Source organism: Lynx rufus, unplaced genomic scaffold (genome assembly GCF_022079265.1).
Source record: "Lynx rufus isolate CCGP_SWC_20201006 ecotype Redwood Valley unplaced genomic scaffold, mLynRuf1.p SCAF_3, whole genome shotgun sequence".
In the NCBI taxonomy this organism is placed as follows: domain Eukaryota; kingdom Metazoa; phylum Chordata; class Mammalia; order Carnivora; family Felidae; genus Lynx; species Lynx rufus.
In genome coordinates, this window is record NW_025814845.1 from 106,659,861 (window position 1) to 106,680,549 (window position 20,689).

The 20,689-nt window shown below is 36.3% G+C and overlaps 1 protein-coding gene across 4 annotated transcripts in view; it reads right to left on the reverse strand.

Annotated features, from left to right (window-relative positions):
- The window catches only part of SCLT1 (sodium channel and clathrin linker 1), a 220,230-nt gene that overhangs the window by 27,959 nt on the left and 171,582 nt on the right, over positions 1–20,689 (reverse strand). Inside the window, exon 19 of one of the 4 annotated variants that reach the window (XR_006964243.1) lies at positions 78–154. The exons of the other annotated variants lie outside the window; for them this stretch is intronic. The gene's annotated coding sequence lies outside the window, so the exon portion shown is untranslated. The remainder of the gene's footprint in view (positions 1–77; positions 155–20,689) is intronic. 4 annotated transcript variants of the gene reach the window in all.

Here is a 20,689-nt window from a genome sequence, read left to right on the forward strand (position 1 = left end):
TTTGACCACTGATTAAAACTGATGTTATAAGCTATTTTTAAAAATATTACATAATATAAGAAAAACAATAATCTTACCCATGTTTGGTGTCAAGTGATGGTATTATTCTCTTGATTTTGAAGGAAATAATTCTATTTCCTTTCTTTCCTTTTATCTAAGAGGTAAGAAAAAATCACTAAATTATTAGAAATTTGGTAGCCTTAACTTACTTAGGGTTTGGAAGGTTGTTTACCAAAACCTAGTTTTTAAGCCTGGACAGGGAAGAGGGTAAGCTTTGAAACTGAAAAGAATCCTAGTTATATTTACTGAATTCAAGGTACAACTGGAGTCAAGACACAAACTGTTTGACTAAGCTAACGAATTTCTTGATTACCTAATGTAATCTGCTGAGCATATCCGACCATGGTGCACCAGCACTGGTGAAAAGTCTAAAAAATTTACAAACAAAGATTTTATTTAAGTAGGAATATTCCTTAGAAGACTGGTTGTTTAGTTTTAAATCGCTTATTCCATGAATTATTTCTATTTGTTTCTCTCTTAAGGGCAGTTAACCACTTCATGTTGCTATATTAGGTATTCTTTTTTTTATGGAAAATTGTTTTCAAAAAAGACTGTTTTTAGTTGAAAATTCAACAAAGAGGCAGTATAGCAAAGTGGCGATGAAATCTATGGGACAAATGAAGAATTTGACCTTATATTGGAGCAGGGGTAGTTTATGTCATTACAGCAGGGTGTATGGGAAAAGATGCACAGAGAAATATAAATGCAGTAGAAGTTCTCTTCTGATTGCTTCTTTTTTCTCAGTGAAATAGGAATTGAGGTTACCAAATGAAAGTGGTTATGGGGAGGAGATATAAAAGATTTGAAGAAGGATATGAGGGTATGAAATAGTCACCAAAAGAGTGGAATATATAGAGGTTGCCTGGCAGCTTAAAGACCCCTTTTGCGATGATGAATTAATATATATATATTTTTAATGTTTCCTTATTCTTAAGACAGAGCATGAGCAGGGGAGGGGCAGAGAGAGAGGGAGACACAGAATCTGAAACAGGCTCCAGGCTCTGAGCTGTTAGCACAGAGCCCAACACGGGGCTCCAATTCACAAGCTGGGAGATCAAGACCTGAGCCGAAGTCGGACGCTTAACCGACTGAGCCACTCAGGCTCCCATAATTAATTAATATCTTTAATGTTTGTTTATTTATTTATTTATTTATTTATTTATTTATTTATTTAAAGTGAGAGAGAGAGAGAGAGAGAGAGAGCAAGCGAGCACAGGCAGGGGAGGTGCAGAGAGAGAGTGGGAGAGAGAGAATCCTAAGCAGGTTCTGCACTGTCAATGCAGAGCCTGATGTGGGGCTAGAACCCACGAATGGTGAGATCACGACCTGAGCCAATATCAAGAATTGGATGCTTAACTGACTGGGCCACCCAGGTGCCTGATGATGAATTTAGAGTGAGATCACCAGCATGGCTGTGTGTTTTCCTCCAGCCACCTTAAGTTGAATGGGTGAAGGTACAGAAAGGACAACGGACTGGGGATAACCAGGGCTTGTCTGGCAAAAGGAAGAAGAGAAAGCATCAGCAGAGTTCAAAATGATTATCCCTGCTGACTCTTTCTAAACTACATGGCAACTGATGGATGGGAGAAGATATCTCCAAATGACACATAAGATAAAGGATTAGTATCCAAAATGTATAAATAAGTTATCAAAATAAACACCCCCAAACCAAATAATCCAGTGAAGAAATGGGCAAAAGACATGAACAGACACATTTCCAAAGAAGACATCCAGACAGCTAACAGACACATGAAAAGATGCTGAGCATCACTCATCATCAGGGAAATACAAATCAAAACCACAATGAGATACCACCTCACACCTATGAGAATGGCTAAAGTTAACAACTCAGGCAACAACAAATGTTAGCAAGAATGTGGAGAAAGGAAAACACTTTTGTACTGCTGGTGGGAATGCAAACTGGTGCAGCCACTGTGGAGAACAGTATGGAGGTTCCCAAAAAATTAAAAATAGAACTACCTTATGATCCAGCAATTGCACTACTAGGTATTTATCCAAAGGATACAAAATGCTGATTCGAAGGGGCACATGCACCTCAATGTTAATAGCAGCACTATCAACAATAGCCAAATTATGGAAAGAGCCCAAATGTTCATTGACTAATGAATGGATAAAGAAGAGGTGGTATATATATATACAATAGAGTATTACTTGGTGATCAAAATGAATGAATGAAATCTTGCCATTTGCAACAACGTAGATGGAACTAGAGTGTATTATGCTAAGCGAAATAAATCAGTCAGAAAAGATAGATATCATATGATTTCACTCATATGTGCAATTTAAGAAACAAAACAGATGAACATAGGGGGAGGGAAGGAAAAATAAGAAGAAAACAAAAAAGAAAGGGAGGCCAACCATAAAAGACCCTTAAACACAGAGAACAAATTGAGGGTTGCTGGAGCAGGGCTGGGTGGGGGGATGGGCTAAATGTGGATGGGCATTAAGGAGGCACTTGTTGGGATGAGCATTGGGTGTTAGGTGTAAGTGATGAATCGCTAAATTCTATTCCCGAAATCATTATTGCACTATATGTTAATTAACTTGGATTTAAATAAGATTAAAAAAAAATAACTTAAGAAAAACTATATTCCCTTCTAAAAATATATATACTACCTATTCCCTTTTTCTGCTTTACATTTCTCTTCAGCCCTTATCATTCTCTACCACACTGTATACTTAATTTCTCTTGTTTACTATCTTTATTAGAATGAAAACTCCAGGAAGGCAAGGATTTTTTGTCTGTCTAGTTCACTGCTATTGTCTTTTAAAAGCACATCTTCTTGCTGGATAACGGCAAAGCAGTTTCACCCCCTCACTCTCCACCAATGCCCTGTAGTTTCACAGAGAGAACTGACTGGCTGGCTTATTAGCTAGGAGCTATTTTTAAAGGACTAGGTGCTTTGGATGTAACTTTTATTTTTAAAACTGGTAATATTAACTTATTCTTATTAAAATAAAGGAACCTTAAGGTGATGGAGGTTTCTCTAAAATTTTCTTAAGTAGAAGAGAGTAATATAAAGTGGAAAGTGATAGAAATGATATTGGAATACTGTAAGGGCCCGATGAGAAAATCTCTGTAGCCACCTTCTTCCTAACTGGTTAGGAAGGGGTGGGAGAATAAAATGAATTAACATTTATAAGAGGCATCTCTGGCATAGTGTGGAAAATGGATTAGAGGGAAGACAAGTTTAGGGTTCCAGAAATCAATCGGAAAGCTGTTGCAGTAATCCAGGTAAGGAGATGAGGGTGGCCTGAACTAAGGAGTGAGATAAAGGCAAATATCTTTGAAAAACATTAAGGAGGGAAGATCAGCCAGACTCAGTAATTGTGAAGGTACAGGAAAGGAGGTAGAAGGAGAGGGGTCAGGGCAATTTGCTCTTCTGGTCATTCTATGGACCACATCAATGTTGTTTTCAAGATTCTGATGATTGGAAACCACTGGACTACTTCCCATAGTATTTGAATTTTAGCTAAAAACATGACAAAAGCATATGAAAAACAAATAGTTTCCAGTATTCAAAAGATTAAGTTATGGTGGTATGATGACAGGCAGCAGGATTGAGATTTTTTTGACACACTGGACTCATTCCATGAAACTTTTTTTTTTTTTTTTTTTGAGAAAGAGAGAGAGAGAGAGGTGTGGGGGGGGGGAGTAGATGTGAACAAATAGGGGAGGGGCAGAGGAAGAGAAAGACAGTCCCAAGCAGGCTCTGTGCCCATCGTGGAGCCCAAAGTGAGGCTTGTTCTCATGACCATGACATCATGACCTGAGCTGAAATCAAGAGTTGGACACTTAACCAACTGAGCCACTTACATGCCCTCAGGAAACTCCTTTAAATCAGTCATATATGGAGCTACCTATTCTGCTTGCTCATAAAGCTGGCATTGCATCTCAGATTTCAGGTGGAAGGGATTCTTCTTTGGTCTTATACTACTGGTTGGCAAAAACTCCTTTAAAAAAAATCACACTTCAGTAATTCAACTAAATCACCTATAAATGTTGTACATAATACTTAACAAATGCCCAGCACTATGCTATGGACTTTATGTTTACATAAATATTTATGCTTATATATGCATATTCATTCAATAAATATTATGTGCCAATAACTACTGATGTGTTGGTGCCTATGGATACACATGCTTACTTCACAGAGGTTTGTAATATATGACCAATGTGTACTTGAAATTTTAGAACAGGAGTTCAAACATGAGTTCAAACAATTGGATAAATAATCCTAGCCACATTATTTTGTGTGATATTTTATCCTCTGAAAGTATGATCTTGATTATGAGCAGTACTAATTTTAACTTATTTCACTCAATCCTGGTGCCTTCATCTTGGACTATGTATTCCTTTATCATCGACAGTTTTCATAATAATTATTAGAATGAATACCATTTAAAAAACTTTATGAGATAAGAAAAAACTTCACTATAGGCTGTGGTATAATTATGGCAATTTATGTTTCTTAGTTTCTTGAATAGTGGCGGCACATTATACTTTATCATGTTTCACAAAGTTCAATTGCATTTCAAAAACTAAAATTCTGCATAAAGGATCAAAATTGAAAGGGGAATTTGTCCTAGAAAAGAAAAAATAATTGAAAAAAGATCAACTAGCTTTCATTCATTCACTCAATAAATATGTTTTGAGTATCTTCTAGGGCTGGACACTCTTTTAGGGTCTAGGGATATAGTGGGGAACACAAGAGACAACTTACTTTATGCAGGGAGAAAGTAAAGATAAAAAGTATATTTTCTCCCTTCATGAGGGAGAAAGAAGATAAAAAGTATAAAGAAATAAATATAAAATGCAATTACTTTAAAATTTTTTTTTTAATTTTTAAAATTTATTTATTTATTTTGAGATAGCATGAGCAGGAGAGGGGCAGAGAGATAGGGGGAGAGAGAGAATCCCAAGCAGGCTCCATGCTGTCAGCACAGAGCCTGATGCAGGGCTTGAACTCACAAACCATGAGATCATGACCTGACCTGAAATCAAGAGTCGATGCTTAACTGACTGAGCCACCCAGGTGCCCCTTTAGATTTTTTTTTAATGTTTGTTTGTATTTGAGAGAGACAGACAGAGTGCAAGCAGAGTAGGGGCAGAGAGTGAGAGAGGCAGAATCTGAAGCAGGCTTCAGGCTCTGAGCTGTCAGCACAGAGCCCAAAGTGGGGCTTGAACTCACAAGCCACGAGATCATGACCTGAGCCACAGTTGGATGCTTAACCAACTGAGCCACCCAGATGCCCCAAAATGCAGTAACCCTTAATGATGAACACTAAAAGGAGAAACAAAAAATGGGTAATGGGATATAGTAACTTCTTAAGAGCAGGGCCTGGTCTTACTCATCGCTGTGTTTCAATAGCAGCTAGCAGAATGCTTAGAAAAGAGTGGTCACTCACATGTTTTTTTTTATCTAAATTAAAGTGAGTTTTTAGGTATCTGCTTTTGTTTCTGAAAGTACCTGTATAAATCTGCAAACTGAAGTATTAGACACTTTAGACTGGAATTCTGAACTTAATTCTGAACTTAATAAAGTGTAGAGACAGCCAAGATGTAAATAATCTTGCTGAACACTTTTAAAGGTGTCCTAAAACCCTGAATCTGAGCAAATTTGGATATTTTCAGGTAGGTTTACCAATAAAAAAAAGCAACTATATAAAATATTAATGTGCTTATATTCTTGCAGAGTTTATATCATTTTAATAATCTACATGTAATTTTTAATACAAAGATAATAGTAAACCAAATTGATTTATTCATTACTTTTTTTTCTGAGAACTATGGGAAAAATCAAGTGTAATGAGACCCACAAAGAAGTGGCACTGCCTTTCTCTTAAGCCTGATGCAAAATATCTGTCAAGTGACAAAAGCTTTTTGGGTAGATTTATAGTGTCTAATTATCAAAGCATACTGACTGAAGAAAAAGCTATTATGTTAGAAAATGCAATGTTAAATCTTTACAGGACATCCTCCGCATGGGAAGTCTCTCACTAAGCAAGAAGTATAGTTACAAATTATGCTACATTTTTCAAGATGTTTTTAAGATCTCAGCTAACATGACAGGTACTTTTTATCTTTCAACACCGTGATATAAATAAATTCAAAGTTAGGCACTTCTGTCCTATTAAAATCTGTCCTTATATCCTAGGCTTATGACTCTATACTATTAGTTGCTTCAAGGTATAATATAGTTGTTTTTAAATGTTGTCTTGACTCAATTTTGAGGCCCTAGCAAGAGGTCTGTTTTTTTTTTTTTTTTTTTCCCTTGTACAGCCGATTAAATGCACACTCCCAACCACTTTGGTTATGTGGCTCTCATACTCTGGACCACTGTACATCTGCCTTAACTGCCCCAGGGCGAGGTATCAGGCAACCAGAGCCCACTGAAATCATTCAAATTATCCAATCCTAACCCTACTTACCCTGCCTTATTCCTTCCACCGGAAAATACAATAAAGGGACTTGCCCACTGTTACCCCTACTTCCTCTGCCTTGTGACCCTTCAGTGGCCCTCTGTGGTGTGCTGTGTTTGCCCCAGGAAACTGTGATTATAAGAAATTATAAAATTCTTTCCTTTGTCTCTTAATCTGCATCTTCCCTTGCTATATCTCACTCAAAGTAATTTGGTTACAACACAGAGGCACACAATGTATTTCTTTTAGTTAAGACATAATACTAATATCAATTGCTAATGTTTATTAAAGAAGTAATATGTTCTATAAGTGCAACACTGGTTCTAAAGACCCTGAGGTTAATTCCCTGTAATAGTTTGAATTGATTTATTTTGTAGCTACAGTCCATTTCAACTTCCAGGATGCTGTAATCGACCAGACACACATGTAAACTCTGTACAAGACAAAAGTTATCTAAAGATTTTCACCAAGACGTATCAATCACTGTGCTAAATGAGGTGGCTATTTTTAAAGAGATATATATGCTTAGATCCAGTAAAAGCACACCAGGGCATTCAGATTAATCAACCCATGAAAAACTCTACAACACTTTAAAAGCATTAAAGAGATGAAAATATAGCAAAAAGTCCCAAGATAGTTACTGAATGGAAGTTTGTAATGAGAAAAAGAAGCAGAATACTGGAACACCAATGCTTCCTATGCCCCAGAAGGCATTTACAATAGCCCATATTTAGGATCTCGTTCTTTCATGAGGGGGTGTGGTAGAGAAACCTTTTCCAATACTGACACTCTTTCAGGATAAAGGTGAAACATATCTTAATCCATGTCCTTCCTTGTAAAGTCATAGAACTATAGAGAAGCTACTTTGGTCATAAGCAAAACAGGAGAAGAAAAGAAAAAAAGAAATATTCCTGTGAAGTTGTGGCCACAGACCAGCTATCTTACAGATTTACCTCAAAGAACAAATACCTAGGGTAGTCCAGAAAGCCTAACTGTATGGTCAAGTGCTCAAAACCAGAAGTGCTCTAAGGCACCCAGAAGCAGCAAAGGCAAAGCCTGTCTAGGTAATCCCCATAACAAAAATTTTCCAGTGCAATTACTAACAAGCAGATAGAGCAACCATACAACATGAATAGAACCAGCAGAAACAAACCTGTCTCATATTGAATTTATCAGATGTGGTCTTTCAAATAATGTTTACTATTTTATTTTATTTTATTTTATTTTATTTTTTTTTTATTTTTTTTTTAATTTTTTTTTTCAACGTTTATTTATTTTTGGGACAGAGAGAGACAGAGCATGAACGAGGGAGGGGCAGAGAGAGAGGGAGACACAGAATCGGAAACAGGATCCAGGCTCTGAGCCATCAGCCCAGAGCCTGACGTGGGGCTCGAACTGACGGACCGCAAGATCGTGACCTGGCTGAAGTCGGACGCCGAACCGACTGCGCCACCCAGGCGCCCCAATGTTTACTATTTTAAAAGAAAAGCATGGCAAACTTGGAAATGTCAGCAAGAAAAAGGAGGCTTTAAGAATGTAAAATGGCAGATATGACCAAGTTAAATAGAACTTCTAGTAACAAAAAACCCTTAAGATAAAAACTCAGTGGACATATACAGAAGGTTGAACATAAAGAGAACATAAAATATTAGACTTGAAGAAACTGTCTGAATATAGCACAGTGAAAGAAAAAGATGGAAATAGAGACACAGTAATGTAGTATGGGAGAGAGAGAACTGAACAAAGGCAATATTTGTTTTGTTTTTAAAACCAACCTTATTGAAATGTAATTATGGAAAATAAATGTAGTCATTTTGAGTGTAGGGTTTGGTAAGGTCTGACAAATGCATATAGTCACATAACTACAATCACAGTTAATACACAGAATATGTCCATCACCCCAAAATATTCCTTCATGACCCCATGTAGTCATTGTCCCATCTCTAACCCCAGCCCTACGCATCCACTAAACTGTTCTCGTTACAGATTAAAATTATCGTTCTCAGAATTTCATATAAATGTGATCATACAGTGTGCACTCTTCTTTGGCTTTTGTTTCAGCTCACTTTTGACAATCATCCATGTTGTTGCATTTATCAGTAGTTTGTCCTTTTTTATCGCTGAGTATTTATCCACACACCTCTTGATGAACATTTGGGTTTTTTTTCCCCATTTTTGGTTATCATAAATAAAGCATCTACAAAGACTTGTGCACAAGTTTTTTTGTGTGTGAATCTGTTTTCATTTCTCTTGGTTAAATATTTATGAGTCCAACTGCATGATAATATAGTAAGTACATATTTAACTTTGTAGTAAACTGCCAAACTGTTATTATCGTTATTGACCAGTAAGATTTTTTTAAAATACTCCGGGGGCACCTGGGTGGCTCAGTCGGTTAAGCATCCAATTTCAGCTCAGGTCATGATCTCACGGTCTGTGAGTTGGAGCCCCGTGTTGGGCTCTGTGCTGACAGCTCGGAGCCTGGAGCCTGCTACAGATTCTGTGTCTCCCTCTCTCTCTCTGCCCCTCCCCCATTCGTGCTCTGTCTCTCTTTGTCTCAAAAATAAATAAAAATAAACATTAAAAAAAATAAAGTACTCTGAGTACAAGTTCTTTGTCAGTTATACTCTTTGCAAATCTTTTCTCACAGTCTTATTTTGATTTTCTTAAATGGTGATTTTTGAAGAGAAGTTAATACAATGTAGTCCAATTTATCAATTTTTTAAATGATTTATTCTTCTTGTGTCCTATATAAGAAATTTTTGCTTACTACAGATTTTTTTCATGTTTCTTCTAGAATTTTTGTTGTTTTCCTTTTATGTAAGACTATGATTCATTTCAAGTTACTTTTGTATGTTGTGTAATGTAATGGTGTGGCAGGTAGCCTCTAAAATGGCTCCCAATTTCTGTACCTTCTGGTATTCAGACCCCCACATTCAAAGGGGGTGCTATACACAATAACTTGATTCTAATTAATGGAAAAAGGTAAAAGTGATGAGATGTCACTGAAAGATTTTTTTTTTTTTAATATATGAAATTTATTGACAAATTGGTTTCCATGCAACACCCAGTGCTCATCCCAAAAGGTGCCCTCCTCAATACCCATCACCCACCCGCCCCTCCCTCCCACCCCCCATCAACCCTCAGTTTGTTCTCAGTTTTTAACAGTCTCTTATGCTTTGGCTCTCTCCCACTCTAACGTCCTTTTTTTCTTTTTTTTCCTTCCCCTCCCCCATGGGTTCCTGTTAAGTTTCTCAGGATCCACATAAGAGTGAAACCATATGGTATCTGTCTTTCTCTGTATGGCTTATTTAACTTAGCATCACACTCTCCAGTTCCATCCACGTTGCTACAAAGGGCCATATTTCATTCTTTCTCATTGCCACGTAGTACTCCATTGTGTATATAAACCACAATTTCTTTATCCATTCATCAGTTGATGGACATTTAGGCTCTTTCCATAATTTGGCTATTGTTGAGAGTGCTGCTATGAACATTGGGGTACAAGTGCCCCTATGCATCAGTACTCCTGTATCCCTTGGGTAAATTCCTAGCAGTGCTATTGCTGGGTCATAGGGTAGGTCTATTTTTAATTTTCTGAGGAACCTCCACACTGCTTTCCAGAGCGGCTGCACCAATTTGCATTCCCACCAACAGTGCAAGAGGGTTCCCGTTTCTCCACATCCTCTCCAGCATCTATAGTCTCCTGATTGGTTGAAAGATTAGATTAAAAAAGACAACAACTTTTGCTTTCCCTTCTCTTCTTTCTTCCTTTCTTTGCCTCTTTCTTTCTCAGCTCTCACTCTGAGGGAAGCAAGCAGTCATGTTGTGAGTACACATACAAAGAGGTTCACGAGGCAAGGAACTGATGTCTCCTGCCAACGACAATTAATACTCGAGGACTGCCATGGCTTTAAAGTGAACTTGGGAGTGAATCCTCCCCTTTGGAGCCTTGAGATGCCTGCAGTTTCATCACAGATCCTGAGTCAGAGGCATTCTGATTCAGATAAGCCTGGACTCCTGACCCAAAAAAACTGTGGAATAATAAATGTTGTTCTAAGCCACTAAGTTTTGAAGTAATTTGTTAAAACAAATTACTAATACAAATTAGTAATAGATAACTAATACAAAGGTTTTTTTTTTTAATCAAATATGGAAAACTTTTGACTATTATTTCTTAAAATACCCCTAACTGTCACCCCCACACTTTACCCTGCTTGATATTGTCCCTCTGGTCACTGAGGCTGTCTTTGTTTTTGTCTTTTTTTCTCATTATGCTTCATTTTGGGGTAATTTTCTTTTCTGTCTTCAAGTTCTCTGATTAAATTTTTTGTTAATCCCATCCAGTAAATAAAGCAATTTCCAATTTTATAATTAGCATGCCCAAATTTTCATATGGTTCCTTTCTCATCATCTTCACGTATTTCTTTAAATCACTGGGCACATTTTTAACCACTAGTTCAAAGTTTAATTATGCCAAACCTCTGTCATTTCTGAGTGTGTTTCTATGCACTGCTTCTTTTTTTCTTGGTTATGGGTACTATTTTTTGCTTACCTGGTAATAAAAGTGTTGGATTTTTTCTGGCAGGCAATTAAATTACTTGAGAACATGCTAGATTATTTTGAGGCTTGGTTTTAAGTCTTGTCAAGGCAAATTTAGAATACCTTTTGTTCTAGGCTGGCTTAATTCTTTTTTTTTTTTTTTTTTTCAACGTTTATTTATTTTTTTGGGACAGAGAGAGACAGAGCATGAGCGGGGGAGGGGCAGAGAGAGAGGGAGACACAGAATCGGAAACAGGCTCCAGGCTCTGAGCCATCAGCTCAGAGCCCGACGCGGGGCTCGAACTCACAGACCGCGAGATCGTGACCTGGCTGAAGTCGGACGCTTAACCGACTGCGCCACCCAGGCGCCCCAAGGCTGGCTTAATTCTATTAATAAGGTAAAGTCATTCTGGAATCTTTACTGAAGGATTCTCCCCTCTGGCTGGGCAGAACTCTAATATCTCCTAGCCCTATGTGAGCTATTGATGTTTTTCAGCTTATAGCTCCTTAGTCATTGTTTGCCTAGCTTCTTTGAGTTTCATTCTATGTATGAGTAAGAAACACAAAGGGACTACTATGCAGATTTCTAAAGCTCTTTCTCTGTGTAGCTATCTTCTCTGGTTCTCTGCCTTGCAAATTTCAGTTACTCAGGCAGACTTGGAAGTGGCTGAGATGTACCCTCTCTGGACCATGGTCATGAAAGTACCTTGACACAGAAATCCAAGGTGAGTCTAGATTTTATCTTGTTTCTTGTCTCTCTTGTATCAGAAAAATAATTGTTTCAAATATTTTGTCCAGTTTTCTAGTTGTTTCCTGTGGGAAGTTAAATCTGGCACCAGTTTCTCCATCATGGCAGGAAACAGAGATTTCCAGATGCCATATTTGAAAAGTTGACATCTGCCAATTTTCTGAACCAACACCAATCTACACTATCAAAAGGCACAAAATACAACAAATGAAATGACACCCATACTTAAGATACATCACAGTGAAAGGACAGAAAAACAAAACATTTAAATAGTCATAGGAAAAGAGATTACTTTCAAAGGAGTGATAAGTGAGGTGGCCAGATGTCTTCTATATAGAAATAACAGAAGTCAGAGGTAAACAGATTGTTTTTAATTTTCTGAAAGAAAATAGCAGTCAACTTGGAATTCTGTCAACCAGCCAAAATACTGCTCAAATAGGAACATAAAAAGTAGGAAAAATAGGGGCGCTCTGGGTGGCTCAGTCAGTTAAGTGTCTAACTTTGGCTCAGGTCGTTATCTCACAGTTCATGATTTCGAGCCCAACTCTGGGCTCACTGCTGTCAGCACCGAAAACGCTTTGGATCCTCTGTCCCCCACCATCTCTCTCTCTGCCCTTCTCCTGCTCATACTCTCTCAAAAAAAAAACAAAACAAAAAACAAAAAAAAAACATTAAAAACAAAAAAAGTAGGAAAAGTAGTCCTAGCTGGAATGTTTGAGATGTAAGAAGAAATGCAGAACAAAGAAGGTGGTAAATATATGGGCTAAATGATCTGTAATTATATAAAATAATTAGCAGTGTGAAATAAAAACACTACAAAGCAGACTTAAAAATTTGGCAACAATAACATATAAGTTGGGCCAGGGAAACAAATGGTGTTAATATGTTCCAAAGTTCTTGGATTATCTGGCTAGAGGAAAATGGCTTTAACTTTAGACTTTCCTATGGTAAATATATATGGCATAATTTCTAGGGTAACAGAGTATTTAATTTCTAAAACTTAAGGGGAGAAGTGGAATGATTAAAAAAAATACCTAGTCAATAAAAAAAGATGAGAAAGGAAAGAAAAAGAAAGCAGAGATGATAAAAATAGGAAGTACTAAAATAAAACATAACAAATCTCAATATACTTTGGATTACACTGAGTATAAATGAACTAAATGGTCTAAAACAAAACTATATACTGTTTCTAAGAGACATATCTATGGAAAATAGAAGTAATTAACAAAAAGAGAGTATGTCCCCATATGTTTAGAAATTTAAAAATGTACTTATAAATAACACATGGATTGAAAGAAGAAATGAAAATCAGAAAATATTTTGAAGTAAATAAGAGTGAAAATACTAGATGTATCAAAACTTGTATGCTAAAGCTATGTCAGTGTCTGGGAGAAAATCAATAGCATTTAAGAAAATATATTCAAATGATGAAAAAACAAAAGGTGAAAATTTGTGAGATATGCTTCTATTTCAAGAAGACAGAAAAGGAACAGCAACATGAAAGCAAAGAAAGCAGAAGGAGCGAGGTAATAAAGAGAAAATATATAACAAATATAAAATAAAGAAGATTAAAAAATCAAAGCTTATTTACAGAGTAATGAAATTGACAATCCTCTGGTGGAATGATAAGGACAAAAGAGACTAGGTACAAATAATATCAGTATCAACTGAAAACAAACTGAGGGTTGATGGGGGGGGTGGGAGGGAGGGGGGGTAGGTGATGGGTATTGAAGAGGGCATCTTTTGGGATAAGCACTGGGTGTTGTGTGGAAACCAATTTGACAATAAATTTCATATATTAAAAAAAACCAAATAATATCAGTATCAGCAATGCAATCATTACAGATGCTTCAGACATCAGATAAGAAGATATTATGAACAAATTTTATCCAAAATACTTGGAAATTCAGAAGACATGGAGGCATTTCTAGAAAAATATAATTTATCAAAACTGTTTCAGAGAAGAAAAAGAAAATTTGAAGAGTTTTTTTTAACTGTCTAATGGAATCAACAATCAAAGATATTCCTATAGAAATCCCAAAACAACAACAACAGCAACAACAACACTCCAGGCCAAGACAGTGTCACTGGAGAGATCTACCAAATATTCAAAGAAAATAAACATTTCTAACATACAGTTTATGAGAAAACAAAAAAGCAATTTTTTGAGGCTGGCATAACTTTGATTCTACAAATTAACAATGAGAGTTGAAGAATGGAAAGCTTCAGGTCCATCTCTCTAGTGAACACAGATGAAAAAATACTAAACAAAATACCAGCAAGCCAAATCCAGAAATATATTAAGAAGAATGCATTCGGACTGTGTTAGTTTTATTATAGGAATATAAATTTGGTACACTAGCAAAATTGATCTATAAAATTTATCCCATTGATTATAAGAAAAAAATCAAATGATTACCTCAAACAATACAGAAAAATCTTTTATAAAATTCAATAGGATAAAAACTCAGAAAAATAAGAAAACTTCCTGAATCTAACAGAAGTTATCTCCCAACACAGAAAACATTATATACAAAGATGAAGACTGAAAGCTTTCCTTCTGAGATTGAAAAAAAGGAGAGGCTATTACTCTGATTCTGCACTGTAATGGAGATCTAGCTAGTGTAATAGGTGAAAAAGGGAAATAAAATATATGATGACTGGAAATAAGTAAAAAAGTTGTGGTTTATATATACAATGGACTACTACTTGGCAATGAGAAAGAATGAAATATGGCCTTTTGTAGCAACGTGGATGGAACTGGAGAGTGTGATGCTAAGTGAAATAAGCCATACAGAGAAAGACAGATACCATATGGTTTCACTCTTATGTGGATCCTGAGAAACTTAACAGAAGACCATGGGGGAGGGGAAGGGAAAAAAAAAGTTACAGAGAGGGAAGGAGGCAAATCATAAGAGACTCTTAAAAACTGAGAATAAACTCAGACTTGATGGGGGGGGTGGGAGGGAGGGAAAAGTGGGTGATGGGCATTGAGGAGGGCATCTGTTGGGATGAGCACTGGATGTTGTAAGGAATCCAATTTGACAATAAATTTCATATTAAAAAAAACTGTTATATTCAGAGAGGATATAATTATACATAAACAAAATCCAACATATACATTAATTTCTTAAATTATGTAGAAAACAAAATGTGCAGTTATGAACCAAAGCTGCAATAATACTGGCTTTTAGACGATCTGCCCTTTTTTTTTTTTTTAATGTTTGTTTATTTTTGAGAGACAGAGACAGCGACAGAGCACAAGCGGGGAAGGTAGAGAGAGGAAGACACAGAATCCAAAGCAGGCTCCAGGCTCCAAGCTGGCAGCAAGGAGTCTGATGCAGGGTTCAAACTCACGAGTCTCAAGATCATGGCCTGAGCTGAAGTCAGATGCCAACTGACTGAGCCACCCAGGCACCCCATAGACTAACTGCTTTTTAAAAAATCTATTACTCTTAAATCAGGTAGAAAACAAAGAGTAGAGTTATATTTTTCTCTAAAAAATTTTTTTAAGTGCTTATTTATTTTTGAGAGAGAGAGAGAGAGAGAGAGAGAGAGAGTGCAGGGGAGGAACAGAGAGAGAGGGAGACACAGAATCTGAAGCACATTGCAGGTTCTGAGCTGTCAGCACAGAGCTGGGTGTGGGGCTTGAACCCACAAACCTTGAGATCATGACCTAAGCCAAAGTCAGACACTTAACCTACTAAGCCACCCAGGTGCCCCTTGTTTTCTACATAATGTAGGAGCCTGATGCATTTTGAACAATTGTTTGTTTACGCTTTTGGACATAATGTATAAAGGTATAATTTTGTGACATCAACAACTGAAAGGAGTGGGGACAGAACTATAAAGGATCAGAGTTTTTGTATGTTACTGAAGTTAAACTGGTATAAACCCAAATTAGTGTTACAACTTTAGGATGTTACATGTAATCCCTATGGTAATCTCTCTCTCTCTCTCTCTCTCTCTCTCTCACACACACACACACACACACACACAGAATATACACAAAAGGAAATGAGAAAGGAACTTAAATGTTTCATTTAAAAAAATCAGCTAAACATAAAGACAGTAATGCAAGAAATGAAGGACAAAAAAGCTGTGAAGTATATAGAAAACAAATAGTAAAATGACAGAAGCAAGTCCCTCCTTATCTGCTAGCCTTAAAAGAGAAGGAGATTCTGGCATACCCTACAACATGGATGAGTCTTGGGGACTTTGTGTTGGGTGAAATAGGCCAGTCACAGGGGGACTGATACCTCTGATACCTATATGAGGTACTTAGGGTGGTAGTCAAGGTCACAGAGACAGAAGTGGAGTGGTTGTTGCCAGTGGCTGGAGGAGGGGGAAGAGGGCACTGGGGGAGTTTAGTTTAATAGGTACAGAGTTTCCAATTTTCAAGATGAAAAGCAATTCTGGAGAAGGATGGGTGGTGATACATCATTCAGTACACTGAATACCACTGAAATGTATACTTAAAAATGGTTAAGATGGTAAATGTCATATGCATATTTTGCCACAATTAAACAACAGTTTAAGTGGAATCAATGCAAAGGTCCATCAACTGGTGAGCAGATAAAACCAAATATGGTATATATCCATACTACTGACTCATTGATAAAAATAAACACAATACTGATCTGTGATACAATTTGGATGAATCTGAAAGACATTATGCTAAGGGAAAGAAGTGCGATGCAAAAGAACATATGATGTGTGATTCCCTATACAGGAAATGCCCAGAACAGGCAAATCTAAAGAGACAGCAAGTAGATTATTGATTGTCAGAAATAGGAAGTTGGTACTGCCTGCAAATAGGCATGGGAGATTTTGTGGTTTGATGGAAATGTGCTGAAACCTGATTGAAGTGATGCTTGCACAACTCTGTAAAATTACTATAAATCACAGAATTGTATGCTTAATGGAGCGAGATATATGGTATGCAAATTATACCACAATAAAGCTGTTGAAAAACTCAAAGAATCTACAGTTTTTGTACTGAGCAAGGTTCCTGGTTAAAAAAAATCAGTTATAAAAAGCATTTCTATTTCTGTATGCAAGCAAAGATCACAAAATAAAATCAGGGAAATACTATTTATATCATAAAATATCAATTACTAAAATATACCAACTAAATCTAACAAAGATGTGTAAGACTTCTATAAAGAAATTAATACACTTTACTGAGGGTAGTAAAAAAGATGTAAACAAATGGAGAGATGCATGTCCAAAAGACTGGAATCTTTAAAACTTTAAATTATTTTAACTTGCTCCAAATTTACTTATAGACTCAATGTACTCCCAATCAAAATCTCATCACATTTCTTTATGGAATTTAAGAACATGATTTTAACATGAATAGGAAATGTCCATGGCCAATAACAGACAAGAATTTTGAAAAATAGAACAAGAGGAGTGGTTCTATCAGATATCAAGTCACTTTTCTAATTTTGTATTTGTTTTCAAAAGTGTCTCCTAAAGCTATAATAAACAGCAATATGGTATCGACACAGGATTGGCAGACAAACAAATGAAACACAAGAAAGCTCAGAAACAGACACACACATACGAACACAAATTATGACAAAGGGGACTCTGCAAAATATTGAGGAAATGATAATTTTGTCATGAAAGGTTACAGGGATGAATGGCTACCACATGGAAAAAATGGACTTCTATCTTACCCTATACACAAAATCAATTTTAGAGTGAATAAAGACTTATCTGTGGAAGGTAAAACTATAAAACTTTTGGTAGTTAAGCTAAAAGAGAATCTTTAGAGGTCAGGATAGAAAGGGAGTTTTTAAAATAAGACACACAGTCATCATAAAACCAAAGAGATAAATATGACTCCATCAAAGTTAATAATTTCTGTTTATCAAAATGTGTCAGGAGATGGGGAAGAGAAAAATAGAAAGAAGGAAATGATAAGCTTATGAGCTGCAAGTTAAAACTATAATGAGAAACCAATAATCATTACAGTCACACAATTTAACATATCTGACTTCACTGAGTGAAGCTGAGGACTATCAGAAATTCTTACGCTACTTGCAAAAATGTAAATAGTTACAATTATTTTGAGAAACAGTGAGGCCTTTTCTACTACGTTGAAAATATGCATTCCTTATGACTCAACAATTCCATTTTTAGGAATATGCTAGAAAGAGGGATGTCTAGGTATATCAGGATATTATAGAGTAATAATAAATTTATTATCCATTGTACTGCTAATGGGCATTTGCATTTCCATTTGGAGACAATTATGAAAAATGCTACTATAAGCATTCTTGTAGCAGCTATGTATACGATCTTAAAAGCTATGATTTATTTTTGCCTGGTTTCTTTCCTTCTCCCCCACACCCCAAATGGGCCAAACTGAAAGCTTTAGGAGAGATTAGTAATTCAGCAATGAACTGGATAATGAAACTCTTGAACAGAGAAGATCAAGTGAAAATCAACTCTATGGAAACAGTTAATTCTGTAACATGATTAAAGAAGAACTCCCTGTGATATTTCTTTCTTGGATATCTATATTTTATCTTTTAGTGCCAAGATTTGTTGCATCTTAAAAAAAAAAGTAGCTGTATTTCATTATATAAACATTGCTATTATCATTAAAGATGTCATTTACTATTAATTTTTGGTTACCAATATCTTTATGTTCCAGCAAATATGTTCCTCCAAAAGTGTTATTCATTACTAAGCTTTGGATCTTTGCTGCTGCAGTGTATTTCTCACCTTCAATTCTCACACCAGATCAACATTTCTAAAATCTATTGTGATTTCCAATATTTGAAAACTATATTTTTGGTAGTCAAAGAAGCCTTTTATTATCTTGATTAAGCTCATTAGGAAGAGTGTTACCAAAAGATAGATGACTTTCCAGTCTAGTATAACCATGTTAATATTATCAGTATGTATTAAAGGCACTGAGTGATTATATCATATAACCACAGCTATGCCTCACATCTGTCAGAACGGCTAGCCTCAACAACACAAGAAACAACAAGTGTTGGCAAGGACGTGGAGAAAAAAGAACACTTGTGAACTGCTGGTGGAAATGCAAACTGGTGCAGCCACTGTGGAAAGCAGTATGGAGGTTCCTCAAGAAGTTAAAAATAGAACTACCCTACAATCCAGCAACTGCACTACTGGGTACTTACCCAAAGAATACAAAACACTGATTCAAAGGGATACATGCACCTCTTTGTTTATAGCAGCATTATTCATAGCGGCCAAGATATGGAAGCAGCTCAAGAGTCCATCAACTAATGAATAAAGAAGATGTGGTATACATATACAATGGAATACTATTCAGCCATTAAAAGAATGAAATCTTTCCATTTACAATGATATGGATGAAGCTGGAGAGTATAATGCTAAGTGAAATAAGTCAGAGAGAGACAAATACCATATAATTTCACTCAAGTGGAATTTAAGAAACAAAACAAATAAGCAAAGGGAAAAGAGAGAGAGAGAGAGAGAGAGAGAGAGAGAGAGAGAGAGAGAGAGAAAACTGACGGTTAGAGGGGAAGGGGGTGGGAGTGGGGGGTTGGGTTAAATAAGTGATGGGACTAAGGAGTGTACTTGTCATGATAAGCATTGGGTGTTGTATGGAACTGCTGAATCACTATATAGTACACCTGAAACTCATATATAATGCTGTATGTTAATGAACAGGAATTAAAATAAAAACTTAAAAAATAAAATGTTAACTGACAGCTGCAAAGAAAAAAAAATAATCCCAGCTACCAAGGTTCATGTTTTCAGATTTATTCTGCATATTTTTACAAAAAAAAGTATTTTATTCAATTTATTTTTATGATTACAGCCCACCTGGTTTAATGTCACCACTGTGTTCTCTATCTTCCTCTAAGGTAATTCAAGTCTACTCTCTTTTTCATCTTCACTTTGTTTTGATCTTTTGTGTTTACCACATGTGGGGACACATCTATTTTGTGCCCGTGCCAGATCTCCGCCTCAATTTATGTTTTGGGGGAAAAATAATCTGTGGAATCATTGATTTGTCTATAATTGAAAACAACTATACAAATTTTCCTTCACACAGCACTTTACAGGTTATTTTAAAAGCATGAGTTAGAACATTTAAAATTATTTTAGGGGCACCTGAGTGGCTCAGTTGTTAAGTATCTGACCGGCTCAGGTCATGATCTCACAGTTCATGAGTTCAGGTCCTACTTGGATGAGCTAAAGCCCCACATCGGGTGAGCTCAAGCCCTGCACAAGCCCCAGGTGAACCCTGCTTCTCTCTCTCCCTCTCTTTGCCCCTTGCTCACTAGCGCCCTCTCTCTCTCAAAAAAAAGTGATTTTAGATGTAAGAATTCAATTTGTGGGCATTTGTTACATTCATTAAGGTGTTTACTGGTCAAATATATTTAATCCTATATGCTAAAATATAAATATATGGAAGTTAAGATCTATAAAACTTAAAGTCTAAGATATCTTTTTTAAATTTCTATATTTTTAAAATTTATTTATTCTTGAGAGAGAGAGAGCACATGAGCAGGGGAGGGACAGAGAGAGAGGGGGAGAGAATCCCAAGCAAGCACAGTCAGCATGGAGTGTAGAGCCCCACCGAGGCTAGTGATATCAAGAGTCAGATGCTTAACTGAGCCACCAAGGCTCCCCATAAGGTATCTATAATTTTTGAAGACATTCTTTGATCTTTCTGAACTAATAAAATATCCTACCAAAAAAAAAAAAATGGATAATCTTACAACTCACAGACTCCTATGTAATAATGGGACAACTCAAGGGAATCATGTAAAAATTCCTTGATAATGAGTATATAACTGGGGTGAATTATTTTTCAAAAAATCAAGTACTATTCCTGAAGTCACAAGTTGTAAAGAACCTTAACAATCTTTCTAG